Here is a 13,529-nt window from a genome sequence, read left to right as displayed (position 1 = left end):
TGTCGCCTTTCTCAGATATTTTCGAGAGACGAGTGATGTCCTAAGCCTTCCATCACACACCGGTTCACCAACACTGCACGCACACTGACGGGAAAGCTAGCTGCCAGTTTCACAATAAAATGAATACAGAAGTCAGGGAGCGCTGCTGTGCAACACAGAGCGCCGGAGAAAGACAAGCGTCGCCGATGTGGCTTTTAGTGCAGTTCTTGGGTGTATATCCATGACCTCACACTACTAAGACGTACTGGCAGGTTCAATATAAGCTGTGTATCTCACAGGGTTGAACATTAGAAAACTTTACGCGGTCGCATACGTTCTTTGTCCTCAATGAAAATGTTGTCAATCATAAATACCATTTCATTGTGTTCTATACTATTTTTGTCGTATTTACTGGCTTAATATTACTGCCACCATTTGAATTCCTTTTTCCAGCATTCTAAATCCCAACCTGATACCGCCTGTGTTTTTTATACCGGACTGTTTTAAGTGCGAATGCACTTCTTAAGCGACCCTGAACCTGCGTCCACCGGCGATGTCCGCGCACGTGGAGATGGGCGCGCGCAGCCTGGCCGCTGACATGGCACATACCCACGTGGGGGATTGGCCAGGAATCTCCTCGTCTTCCTTGGCAACGGGGGGAGATGGGCGCGCGCTGCCTGGCCGATGGCATGGCACATACCCACGTGGAAGATTGGCCAAGAATCGGGCGTGAGAAGGGCTAATGCACCTGCTTAAAGGAGTACTGACACGAAATTTCAAAGCTGAGATCCGCTCTAGCAATCAAGTACAGCGACAACACAAATAGGTGTCTGTGAATAAATGCATCTTTCTTTCTTTGTAGTTGTGTGTGTGTGTGTGTGTGTGTGTGTGTGTGTGTGTGTGTGTGTGTGTGTGTGTGTGTGTGTGTGTGTGTGTGTGATCTCTCTTTCGCGAACATTACCGAACCGCGCAAATTAAACTCGTGCATTCGCACTTTCACATTCGTCCCCTCGTGGAAATGCGGGGAATTTTTTTCTACTCCTTCCATACCAGAGACTCTGCGCGGCCTTACGTACAAATAAGCATATTGTTAATATATTACTGAATAAGTGTATCATCAAAAAAAAAATAAATCTTCCGCTCTTTTGGGACGAAAACAATACGGTGAGAACAACAGAAACCTGGAGGAGCTATCACAGGGTTGCAATAAAAATATGGCTTTCGCATTTAGAACTTCTGAGATATTTGGAACCCGCGTTGTTTGCATGAAAACGTGTGTGTAAGGCTATTACGCACAAAAAATGAAGAAAAAGGTACAGTTTTGTATCACGAATAAACTTTGACAAAGGGGAGAACAAACGTCATTGTGCCATCGGAAACGTGGAGTGCTTTTGCCCTGTTCACCTGTTGGTCACAGTAAGTTTTATGCAGGCGTACAAAGACATGGAAATGTTCATTTATAGACTTTAGGCCCCAATATTTAAATTACTCATTTAACCGTACAAAGAAATATTAGTTCCGAACATTCCTTAACTTGCAGGAATGGGCAATACTGAGTATTGTTTGATCTGAAATATTTTTTTTTTATATTCTGAGAACCATTTTGCAACTACACGGACGAGAAAGGAATACAGATTAGCAGGTCCGTGGAAGTACCACCAGATCACCGTCATGTAGTATTTTTATTTTCGGACTCTCATTTCCTCCGGTTAGATCTATAATTGAGGGAGAGGTTTGCCCGCTATCGGAATAAAGAACCGATATTATTAGTTGCCTGTCTCGATCAACACTGCATTCATGCGGGGCAGGGCAAATTATGTGGGTCGGCTAATCGGTAATTATTCTCGGCTTATCCGCAGCCCGCCCCATCAAAAGGCTCATTTACAGAGCTAATTTTCCGCCCATTTAACCGTGCCCGCCACCCGTAGCGACATCAACTTCTCCACCAAAGCATCCCAGATCTCACCAATGGTCTGCTGTGCAATAGCTCCTACTTCGCGGTATAAATGTGTCGGTAGGATTTGCTTGATTTTTAAAATATAACCCATTTCGAGAACCACAAACATCCCCTAGGTTGCAATATTGGGACCACTACTCACGGAACTTGCCATAAAGCGGGCTAAAAAAGTTGTACCCAATTTCTGCAACACGGACAAGTAATGTCAACATACACATTTGTAACGTCTCGAGATGACGGATTTAAATTACTGTTTTACACAGAAAGACATCCGATATCTGCGGACTGCAGTAGCCGACCCTTTATGCTGACTTTAAAATTTCGGCCTTGCTGGATATTTCGGACTTCCCTAGGAACCGCTAGTTGTACCACAGGAGTAATACCTCGCCGAAATTTCGCACTGCTCTTTTCTCCGGGCTATTTTTCGTTCCCCTCCAGGTCTAAAAAATCGGTCGGCTACTGTAAATCTCCACGTGCAACCTCACTGAGGCTGACGCATGTGAAAAATATTCCCCAACCTAGTGTTTATTTTTTGCAAAGTTTATCTACAAGTATTGCTGAAATTTATTAGCTACAGTCACGCGGTACAAGAACGAATCGGTTGTCTAATCGTAGAATATTATTATTTGGACTAATTAACTCGCCATATATTTGTACTGCGCGTAAGAATTCAGTGGCGGTGTTTCGGTCAAGTTCGCCGATTATGGAACGTATAATGTCGTTCAAATAATTTGACATATATAGAAAAAGCCTCATAGAATCTGTGGGTTTAATTTTGCAAGGAGACAACACATTTATAGGAGGTTACTTCATTGGCAAGTTCACCTTTATGGAAATAGAAGCCGACATTTCTTGAACACATTTATAATAACAAATCTGTAGGGATAATCTGAAGTAGTAATTTAATTCAGAAAAGGAGTTCGACGTACGCAATAGAGCGTGACAATTGGACGTGTTTAAAGGAGCCATGAAGAGAAAACACAAGTTTGGTTCATTCAAAAGATTGTCTCGTTAGAATAATACTGACACCACTGTTAACGTAAACTTCGCTCAAATAAGCTACATAATTAGGAAAAACGGGAATGGTCATGCGACCCACCAGCTCATTTCCCGCAACTGAACCTATGAGGTCACATGAGCTAAGCTCTGCGATTGGCGGAGGCTGGCAGAACCAGACGAAAATTAGGTAGAGCTTACAAACTAGACGAACGAGCGATTTGCGCTTAAATTTAGGGCACATTCTTTACAAAGCAATAAGAATGATGGGACAAACAGTGGAAGTTACGAAAGCACATGTAAACATAGAAGTACTGATGCGTTCTGCTGTTCGTACTGCGCACAGCATGCTTGGTTTAGCCAGCTGCACAGCACTACGGGGCTTGGGGTTGTCTCAGACGACACTGGCCGATTGACGCAAGAAACGGTGCCTTACGTGACCCCATTTGTCGAGCGAGCACTGTTTCAGGGAACGAATATTTTCTCCCAGAACAAAAACAAGCCAGGTTTAAATGCGGGCAAAAACAAACTAAACGCTTGCCACGGTATGGTGGCGCCATCTAGGTTACGGAACGTAAAGAAACGCGGGAACAAACCAACACCGCTGTACAGAGTGGAGACAACCTTTGAACGGTCCCGTGCCGCCGCAATTGGGCCAACGAGCTCAACGCGTTATTCTTTTCGTTTCCCACGAGACCTAGCAACGCGAAACAGACAATATGATTCAAACTTCTTCAGTAAACCGCGTTGCGGCGATAATTTTAGCGCGGTTTTGACACAATGACTTGCTTCGGCGGCGAGCGAGCAACCGAAAATGGCGGCGCCAGCGTATACGTGTCTCTACCCTGTACGGCGGATGCGTGAATGAAGGTACTCTAGGCTGCAGAGCGGTCGGTTCCCGTGATGTCACTTGGAACCACGAAAACGCACGATTGAGCGGGAAAATCAAAATTTTAACCTAAATTGTTTAATTTCTCAGTTAATAAAGCACCGTTTGTATCCGGACAAGCGCTGGGGGCACTATAAAACACGAAATCTTTCGAATAAAACCAACTTGCATTTTCTCTTCATGGCTCCTTTAAGGTTGCAAGTCAAACCAGTTTCGGTTTCGGTTCTTCGACACAGCATGCTTGCCATCCGAAGTTATCATAAGATGGGCATTTTTGATATCTCAGTAATCAGCAACCCACGCTTCTGCCATGTTCTCGGCTGTAGAATGCGCCAGGAAAACTTCCCAGCATGGTGTAGAATCGTAACTTCCACTAGCTGAGGCGTACGCAGTGAGCGAACGCCCTCACCGTAACCGAAGACGCTGAAATGCGATGCGCGTTTTCCCCATATTTGGAAGTTGCCTGGCCCGAGCGCGCCTCGATAGAAGCGTGTTCGCACCAGACCCAGGTTCGGCAGATTCAGGACTGTGCCCACATGCAGTCGGGGCTCATGGCAACACCAGACCAACGAGAACTCGCTAGCGCGTCAATGACAGTCTGCATGTGTTCTGCAAACAAGTTCGTGGACCAATGAACGTTACAGCTGAAAAAACCATAAATTCAGTGTAGAAAACATTGCGCAAAAATCAATAAACAAACTTTACAAGAAGACATACTATTAGGGATTCAAACTTGCGACTTGCAAAACGGCATACCTAGTGTCGAGACCACAGGCCCTAAGCCAGCGACGCGAAAAAGTAGAACAACAAAGTATCTCATTTATAACCAGATTTATATTTTTATTTAGTTACGGCATTTCAAGCAGCCTATGTTACTGTTTCTTGTATACACTCATGCAGTAAGCGTCCCCCAAATTCTCGATATATCTCATGTATAGGGACTGAATTTCTTAGACGGAAATACGTTCGCAGATGTGTGGTCCTGCTGCTCCCCGTATTGCCAGCTCACCCAGCAAAAATGTGCTTCCTCCACCGTGGTTTTACTCTGTACAAAAAAGTTCAATTTTATTTTCTTTCCTTAGTACTTCTACTAACTTCGTTGCCTCTTGTCCCGCCTTCAATTGACCATAGCGTTTTCTACTAGCGTAGATGTGTGGAACGACATGGACATAGAGCTTGAAACAGTATACAAACTAACATAATAAGGTCACATTCATCATGGCACAAACCTGCTGTGGCTTAGTTTCAACTAAGCCAACGTATTGAAACGACCCGCCGGCGGTGGGCCGACTAAACGCTTGGCCGATGGATTCTGTGAGGGCGTCGGCGAGGCGTGCAAAAGCGGAAACAAGCCAAACCATCTTGTTTTGATGTCATACAAAACACCACAGAAAATAGGCAAGGAGAATGCGGAGAGGACAGTTTTTGAATTGATTTTTCCTACTGAATAGATTTGAATAGTCATGTTACGACTGGCTATGGTTCTAGTCTAAGAATAGCCATGTTTCTACTAGCTATATAAAAGCCGTGGTTCTACTGAATATAAACATGGCGTAGATACTCCAGACTAAAATTTGTAATAGTAATTCCTTAATGTTCACAAATAACTTCAGTGTCCCTTTAACTACTAGGCTATATTTTCTACTGTTTCAATGCCAGAACTGATGTAGGCTCCGCCACGTTGGGCGATATTGCGGAACAATTGCTTGCTGCAACACGTAAGGATACACATTGCTGAAATCATTACGGGCTATACTGAAGTTTTGAGCTCTGGTGGTAATATTTGGACATTTGAAAAATACTACTACAACATTCAAGGACAAAGATAAGGCCATATTAGGCCCAGACGAAACAAGAAATAAAACAGTGAATTCCTGATATTGTTGGAGTAGTTTTTGTTACTGTTTTGTGACCAACGTTAATGGAGAGGCTTTATACAGGTTGCGTAAGTTTGAATCACAAAAGTGCGTTTATGCAAGTAAGAATTCTGAACGTATGAATCCGTAAAAGGCTACATCTTTTCTCTGAGCATTCTAAAAATATATATATATCACTTCAGAAAAAAAAACTGAAAGGCATTCGTTTGACTTAAAAGCACTTTTTCGAAGTTATTTTTTTCTGTATGCCAATTAAAAATGTAGTGACACATTAATTGCGCACAGTGTGTTGTGTTGTCTACGCCGTTGTATAGCCCACAGAAGTGTATGTGAGTGTGAAACTCCTACTCTAATTTTAATACTATATTTTTAACCTGTCTATGATAAAACAGTGCTTAGTATAGAATGGCGCCTTGCTATTTCGTGTTTACATGTTTTTGTGTAATAAAAATGTTTCCCCAAATACAAGCAAGCGCGCTCTTCAATGCCTTGGGTGATGCTCACTGTTACATGCTGCCTACCTTGTTCAAGTCTGGTTCACTGTAGCAAAGACCAGTTTTTTTTATTTCATGTTGTCTTTTGTCATTTGTGTTCTTGGTGAAAGCGAGAAAAATTTATTTTTTTATGTTGACCGCCTGCTTTGTAGCATGTCCTAAGGGCGTTGCTGAAGATTCCTAGAAAATCCAAATAGAAAGAGACTATTGTTGCTCTACTTATTTCGTAGCTGGCATTTTTTATATACCATGAGTGTTTTGAAGGTATAGAGACAACAAAATAAAATTGTTTTAACATAAACTTTGGTACGTTATTACCCCTGTTTTTCTCTTTGTGCAGGCTCTAAAATCAGAATTACTCATGAATTCGTTCCTTGATGAAGGCTTTTGTTGCATGAAAAGTGTAATATGTTTTCGAAGCGCTCAGACCCCTCGACAAAATGTGTTGAAAACTGCAACTTTGTAGAACAAGACCATCACCACTGCTATTCAAACGCTAATAAAAGCAATAAGGTGTGGGTGGCACTGGGAATGGCTGGGAAATTTCCAAGTGCATAGCAAGGAGACGCGAAGAAAAGTGTATAAAGTAAGAGTAAGTCAGGTCATGGAGAACCAGCCTTAACAATCTTTTATGCGTAACGCACAGTAAGCATTGTGGTCTCTTAGAGACGTGACAAAAATGTCACAGGCTTCCTGACATTAGAAATTACGGTACTAAAGGTCCTGGCCAGGATTATATTGTTGCTTGGTTCTTTTAAAAATTGGTTTTTTTAGCGTTTCCTTAGAGCCGACCTCAACGTGAAAATATTTGTGCTGCACAACCGAGGAAAACACCCTGTACGGACGAGCGTTAGTTCCAAAATAATTTCGCTCTTTACAGTTGCGCCTGTGCTTTCCTGTTCAAATGTGTCTTGCCATTGAAGATTGAGGAAGAGAATTATTCTTCAAGTAATCTTTTTTTGTATTGCACTATGTTGTTCAATAAAAACATCGACATGCAGGAAATGTTCGGAGCTTGAAACGTATTTACGAACTAAGACTACTTAAGCAGAGTAAGCAAGAACCAAGAAACGTATTTGATAATGGACCCGCCCAACTTGGAAAAAACCTCTGTCATCTAGCAATTTTAAATGCATCATGGGTGCCTGCTACTTACATAAAACTTTACCATTACCGTCTATTGGGACACCAAACACAATTTGTACAGAATTGTGTACACAAATCAACCACAAACTTTACCTTCTTACCTACATCGGCATTAATATAATCTGGAGACCCACTAAGATTTTGCCGACAAAGTAAATCTGGTCTCTCGTGCCCTTATTTAGGTGATAACGTTTCTCCTAATATCAGTTTCCGTCTACTGAGAAGCGGATGTATCATGTTTGTTTGCATACAATGAAAAGTTGGTTTTAGTTTGTCTTTCAGGAACAAAGAAAATTATTGCCTTCTTTATTTAGATCAGGTTATGTGTAAGTAACTGGTGTAGAAGACTAGCCACAGCTGGATTAGGCGCACAGCAAATTTGGTGGATGCTTGCGGACAGTTTCGGTCAGTCGGTGTTTTTGACACCGAAACATAGGAGTAGGTGCCTCATTCAAATGTATACTTGTTTTAAAACAAGAAACACGTTGTTGTACTTATACTGCCTTCCAAATTGTTTCAAGATGAACAATCACAGAATGGTTTCGCATATGTTTAGGCGGCTGCAATGCTTATGTGTAAAAGAAGAATTAGGGCTTGAAAACAAAATTACTGAATGGCCCATTGAAAAGAGAACAGGCATTCAGCGTCAATCCTTCGAAGACTGCTTGCTTGAAAGCTTCTGATTCTACGTCGCATTCGATATCATGTTGTTAAACTCGTCGGTAGTGAGAAGTGGTCTTCCCTGCGCCGTCCCCCCACCTACAACGCAGATAAAAGTAGGAGGAAGAACAAGCCCCTGAATTCAACATCTTTGTCAGTTCTTCCATACATGGTTGCAAGAAACAGCAGGGGCGGAACATGTATGTACCGTACTCAAGCTCTCCGAATGCTTTAAGGGGTACGGCAAGGAAAAGTCTCTCAGCGGCAAAGGATGAAAAGCATTTTGTTAACACTGCCGAACAAGGATTCTCAGTCGTTGACGTGGATATTTATAGTTTCCCATTCAACCATTAAAAAGTCTAGGTGTCCACGAAAATCTTGCTCTGTGAGGTATACACGAAGTAGGTAAAATTTTATATTTTTGACCACATATACAAAAAGGTGCTGTGCAGGAGGCCAAAGAACTCACATTATTGTTACAGTGTTTTTATTCATGTCCTGTAAATGAGGTAGTAATAATATAACTCAACGCGTGATCTCTGAAACAAAGAAGTTTCTGTCATATCACAGCAGACCCCCTCAGGAGTATATTTGAGGGGTGCTTGTCGTTGTCACACTGAAACAATTGCCTGGTCATAGATATGTGACCGTCATGGGCTAGTGTCCCTCAAAAGGTCATTGGAATGAACATTCCTCTGAGTCCTATTCACTATCCATCAAAAATAACCGTTGAGAGCAGAAACATTTGCGAAAGCTACGTCGTACAATCACGGTGGTATAGGAACAACAATCATCTCGGGGATTTTTTTTTCAAAGCGTGCAGATATTTTTGTTAAGCAGAAACAGTAACCCAACATCGACAAGTACACTTGGTTGACTATGGTACTGTATGGCATTTATCGCATTTGCTACATCGGTCTCGCAGTCCCAATCAAGCATATTAGCATCTTTGACACCAAGGAAGCTTTTAAAGGCACTGTCGCTAATAGCTCCGGGAAGGGTAAAAATAATAAAAACACGGCCTCAGCAATATTGGTTCTCACCATGCTTCCACCGTGCCATGTTACATCAAAACACTGGTTGTCCTTCACATTTGGGTGTGCTGCGATCAAATAATTTTATACTATGGTGCCACTGCCAGCTGCATACCGATTAACAGATACTGGCCTAACTACAGCTACTTCTCTTGGGTAATTCGCTTACAACATTGGTGGTTCTCTGAATCACTGAGGTTATAGGTAAACTTATCACACGTGCGAGGACTGAGACTAATATGCCACTTAAGTTGTCCTTGGTTTGGCTAAGCAATAACATCCGCATTCTTAGGCCACTTGCAATTGCAATCGCCTAACGGGTAGCCTACGAGTGCGAAAAGGTTACATATTTTTATCTCTAACCACGCTTCAAAGCTATGGAGCGCAGTTTTTCCCACCTGTTGCATATAAGATGTTTCTGCAGATGCTTCTTACGAGTACCCGCTGCTGTTCGGGCTGGTTGACGCAGTAAATTTGCCATTACGTTGAGTGTATAGAATGTCCGCTAAAGAAAAGGCCCGTGGTCGTTTCTCAGCTCCTTTGAATTTTTCACTTATGCTCTTTCAGAAAAGAATCTTGCTGTGGGGAGGACCTAGTGCGCATTCGTTGAGTTGGTCGGCATTATTACCAGCAGCGGCTGAGACGTTTAGGTTTTAATTTCATGTTTCGCTTGCTTGCGCTTTCTTTAAAGCGAAGTTGTTAGCCTCTACTTAGTTGGAAAATTTCGCGTCGTACACAACAAACCCAGAGGGGACCCAGCCGCTCTCGCTAAAGACGCCCAGCGCCTGCCTCTGGGTAATTGGGCATATGGCATACAGCTGAGTATTCGTTTGCTTCGTTAGCAGAACAACTCAGTATTCGTTTGCTCAGTATGCCTCAAATAAGGCGGACACCTTGTTTTTTGCTCCACAATGTTGATAAGTAGAAGTGTGATATAGATTAAGCAGTTTGGGAAGTTTTCGGTTATATAAGCTTCTAATTCCAGCATTTGTTCACCTTTCGGCTCGTAGGCTAGATAGACAGGCTGACAGACACCTTTATTAAACTGCCTCATGCAAGAGAGACCGTTGTCGTAGTACCACTTTTACAGACATAGATGCGGAAAAACTTTTATGGCTTAAGCAGCCCGAGGGAGACTATAGCCTTTAGGAACAGTCAGCTGTGCGCTGTGCCATTGAGGAGCATTGAAAGAGCTGCTGGGAAAGGGGGGGGGGTGCCGGAACTGCTACAGCGGTGGGTGTTCGGGTGGAGGTTGTGGTGGCGTTGCACTTATACTTTTCTCCGTGCTGCACTTTTCACTTTCTGCTTCCCTTTCCAAGAAAGGCAGCCTTTAGAAACGTCATCATTTTGGTTCTCGTAGCGCCTGACACACCGCTGGAAACAACAGAACGTGAACCCTTGCACAATCATTAATTGTAAAATGTGCACAGCTGTACTAAGAGTTTTTACATAAATTTTTTTTTTCTCCAGTTCTGTATTTAACTGTAATTTTTACAGCAAAACTCTGTGGCTAGGTTCCTACCAAAACCGCGTTCGTTGATAGACCCGCGTATTTTTGGAATTTCAGTCTCCAGAGCTTGTGTAGAATTCTCTACAGCGTTCAATCTAATGTAGACATTTTGGAAATGATCGCATATATATTGCCGCTGGAATGACCTCATAATTACGTAATTTCTTTATGCTAAGGACCTTGGCCACAACGAAGTTGTAAACTTTACCGCATTCCCGTACACTCTCAGTACATGGCCATCAAAAGGCTGCGGCAAGGTAAAGAAAAAACGGCTGTTTCTTGTTTTATTGAATCTGTCCGAACGTATCAATGAGAGTTCAAGGCGTTAATATGCCTATAACAGTAGGCCGCCTTTCACAATCCACAATTAATTTGTAATATAATTATGGTTGAAAATATTGTGGAATTGCCGTGTGTTGTAAACCAACCCCATTTTTATCCGCTGGAAGGAAATTAGAATACCTTCATGTGTTATTGAACCAAATAAGCAGGAATTATATCCAATCGCAAAGTACGAGCAAACGTTTTGTTTCGTGGACTCTGGGTGCCTCGGCTTGTTGGTCATCCTTTTTGGTAGGGCGAGAAAGCACTAATTTTTTGCAATAATGGCAGAGAAAGAGTGCCAGACAACGAGTTACTGATGAAGCTGCTTGGAACTATGCCGTACGAAAATGCTAGGGTCACGGCATGGTCGCTGCTGGTCTACTTGTCTATGTTGGGCCGGTTAAGGCTTGACATCAACCACGGTGCCGAGGCTGAGACCACGAGGCGTGGTACATCGTCGAGTTCTTCTCTCGGCTGGGCTAGGGCTGTCCGGCGCGCCTCACGTATCCCAAACGACTGCGTTCGAGGCTATGTGATGTGGAGTTGTGGGTGACAAAATGGTACGAATAAGCACAATCTATCAACGAAGTTACGGGGCGGTAGCAAGGAGGCGTTGTAAGTGAGAACTTAATTGATTAGCAATTTTTACAAGGAGGCTATGACAGAACCCGGGAAGGCTACACCTATGCGTATCTTTTTCACTGCAGGGCGAGCGCACCGCGCCAGACTGAACTTCTCTATACACGACGTGTTCTCGTGACAATAGTTACTTTCACGTGCCTACAGAGTTCACGTAAGCAAACGTGAAGAGTATACGTATTCCACGGGCATAAAGTTGAAACTCTTGTAGTTACACATACGCGACGCACGCCACCCGCAGGGCGCCTGGATGCGTTGCGCCATCAACGAAGAGACACAAACACTGCTGTAGCCACTCGTGATGTTGCGAGCCCGTCGCTATGACGCCGACAAACGCTAATTTGTCTGGATCTAAAGCTCAAAAATCCATGCTTTTTGTGATAGAAAAAGCTGTTTATAGATGTACACTTTAGGTGAAAGCGATGATGTGCAAATTAAATGCGAAACATGCATCTGAGAAAACAAAACTTCACCGGGGGATTAGAGACGAAGCTGTTTTCGCTTGCAGCACAACTCAGCTCACCTTGGATATGCAAAGAAAAAAGCTTGACTTAGTCTGGTTGATTATTGGTTTCGCTTGGTTAACCTTTGATGTAGCTAGCTGTCGAGAACGGCTCAAAGCCGTTCGGTTCCATGCAACGCTGACAAAAGGAGGCCCGCCCTCGCCTTCATTCGCGGTGAACGCGGCATTTGTCTTTCACGGCGAACGCGGCGCAAAATGAGACACGTATCCCGAGACGACCAAGCGGCGCATGCGGGCAACGCGCGTCTTTGGTAGGCTGCCGATAAGCTTAGCGACTGCTCCCGTAGCAGCCTCCGTCGCAAAGTCTCAAAGCGACCTAAAACGCGGCCTTGTGCGGAGCGCCGACAGGAGACCCGTCGAATCACGCGATGCGCTGGGAGGGGCGTGCCGCCGGTGGGTGTTCAAAGCCAAAAGGTCACCTTGCGCATCCTCAACGAAATAGTTTGACGAAAGTAGTAACGCTTTGCTTTAAAAATCTTTGTGGAATCTAAGCTTTGCAATCCACACGGAAGCACAACGACAGAAGCTCACGCACAACTAAGCTACGCTGATCGCACCCGCATTTCCACTGACGAGGGGTTCGCCAAGGCGCTGGTGTTCGCTGAAACGACGGTGGTGCCTTCCATACAACCGCCACACGGTCCCTATAGTTTGTGCTAGGGAATGAGTATGGAAACACGATTTTAGACGGTTTGCATGCGCATGATATCACAAGCCGTACTTTATCGGCGTAAGCGCCCCCAATACGGTCCGCTAAAGATACCAGGCGAGCGGTGCGCCGTTGGGCCGGTTTCCCTCGAGGGGTACCGGGCGCTTCACATTCGCTACTTTCATAACCGAATCAGCTCAATACTCAGGAGTAGGCAGAACTCGTGCCTTCGAAAACAGCGCCCCAATAGCTTTGATGTCTGCCTAAACGTCTTCCGGGAAGGCCTGCTGTGGATCAAAAGAAGCAAGTCCACAAGCTCTGGAATATTTACGGACAGAAACGACCGAGCTGGAGGATCGTTTCGGGAAGTGCTCATCAATATCCCGGAGGGAAACTACCCACGGTTTGGGCCGTACTGAGCGGCTAGAAAGCGTGCGCACACCTGTTTGCTTACAGGCTAGCTGCGTACATATGTAGGGCACCAAAATAGAAGGGGCATGCTGCTGGCACGATTGCACCACGCATTCGGTTGTACGTTGCCTGCCTTACAAAATGTTTCTCGACCATTTATTCTCAACAGACAGCTCAGAATGGAATCGTAGTTGTGTGCTCCACTAAAAATGCAAAAGAGAAGCAAGTATTTATGTTCGATGGTATAGAGGCGAAGTTTTCTCGTCTGTAAATTCAGGACATTGTAGGGAGAAATGCTGCTACTTTGCTATCTGCTGCATCGCAGTCTCAAAGGCAACATGAATGGCGTTATTGGCGCTGCAAAACTAACGCCGTAGACTTCCATCAATCTTGGTTAAGCGCTTTCCAGAGGGTTATTTTTTCCAGCTGTGTTCAAATGGT

Source organism: Haemaphysalis longicornis, unplaced genomic scaffold (assembly GCF_048455015.1).
Source record: "Haemaphysalis longicornis isolate Haplotype H1 unplaced genomic scaffold, Haemaphysalis longicornis Haplotype H1 scaffold_6, whole genome shotgun sequence".
In the NCBI taxonomy this organism is placed as follows: domain Eukaryota; kingdom Metazoa; phylum Arthropoda; class Arachnida; order Ixodida; family Ixodidae; genus Haemaphysalis; species Haemaphysalis longicornis.
This window is presented reverse-complemented; position numbering follows the sequence as displayed.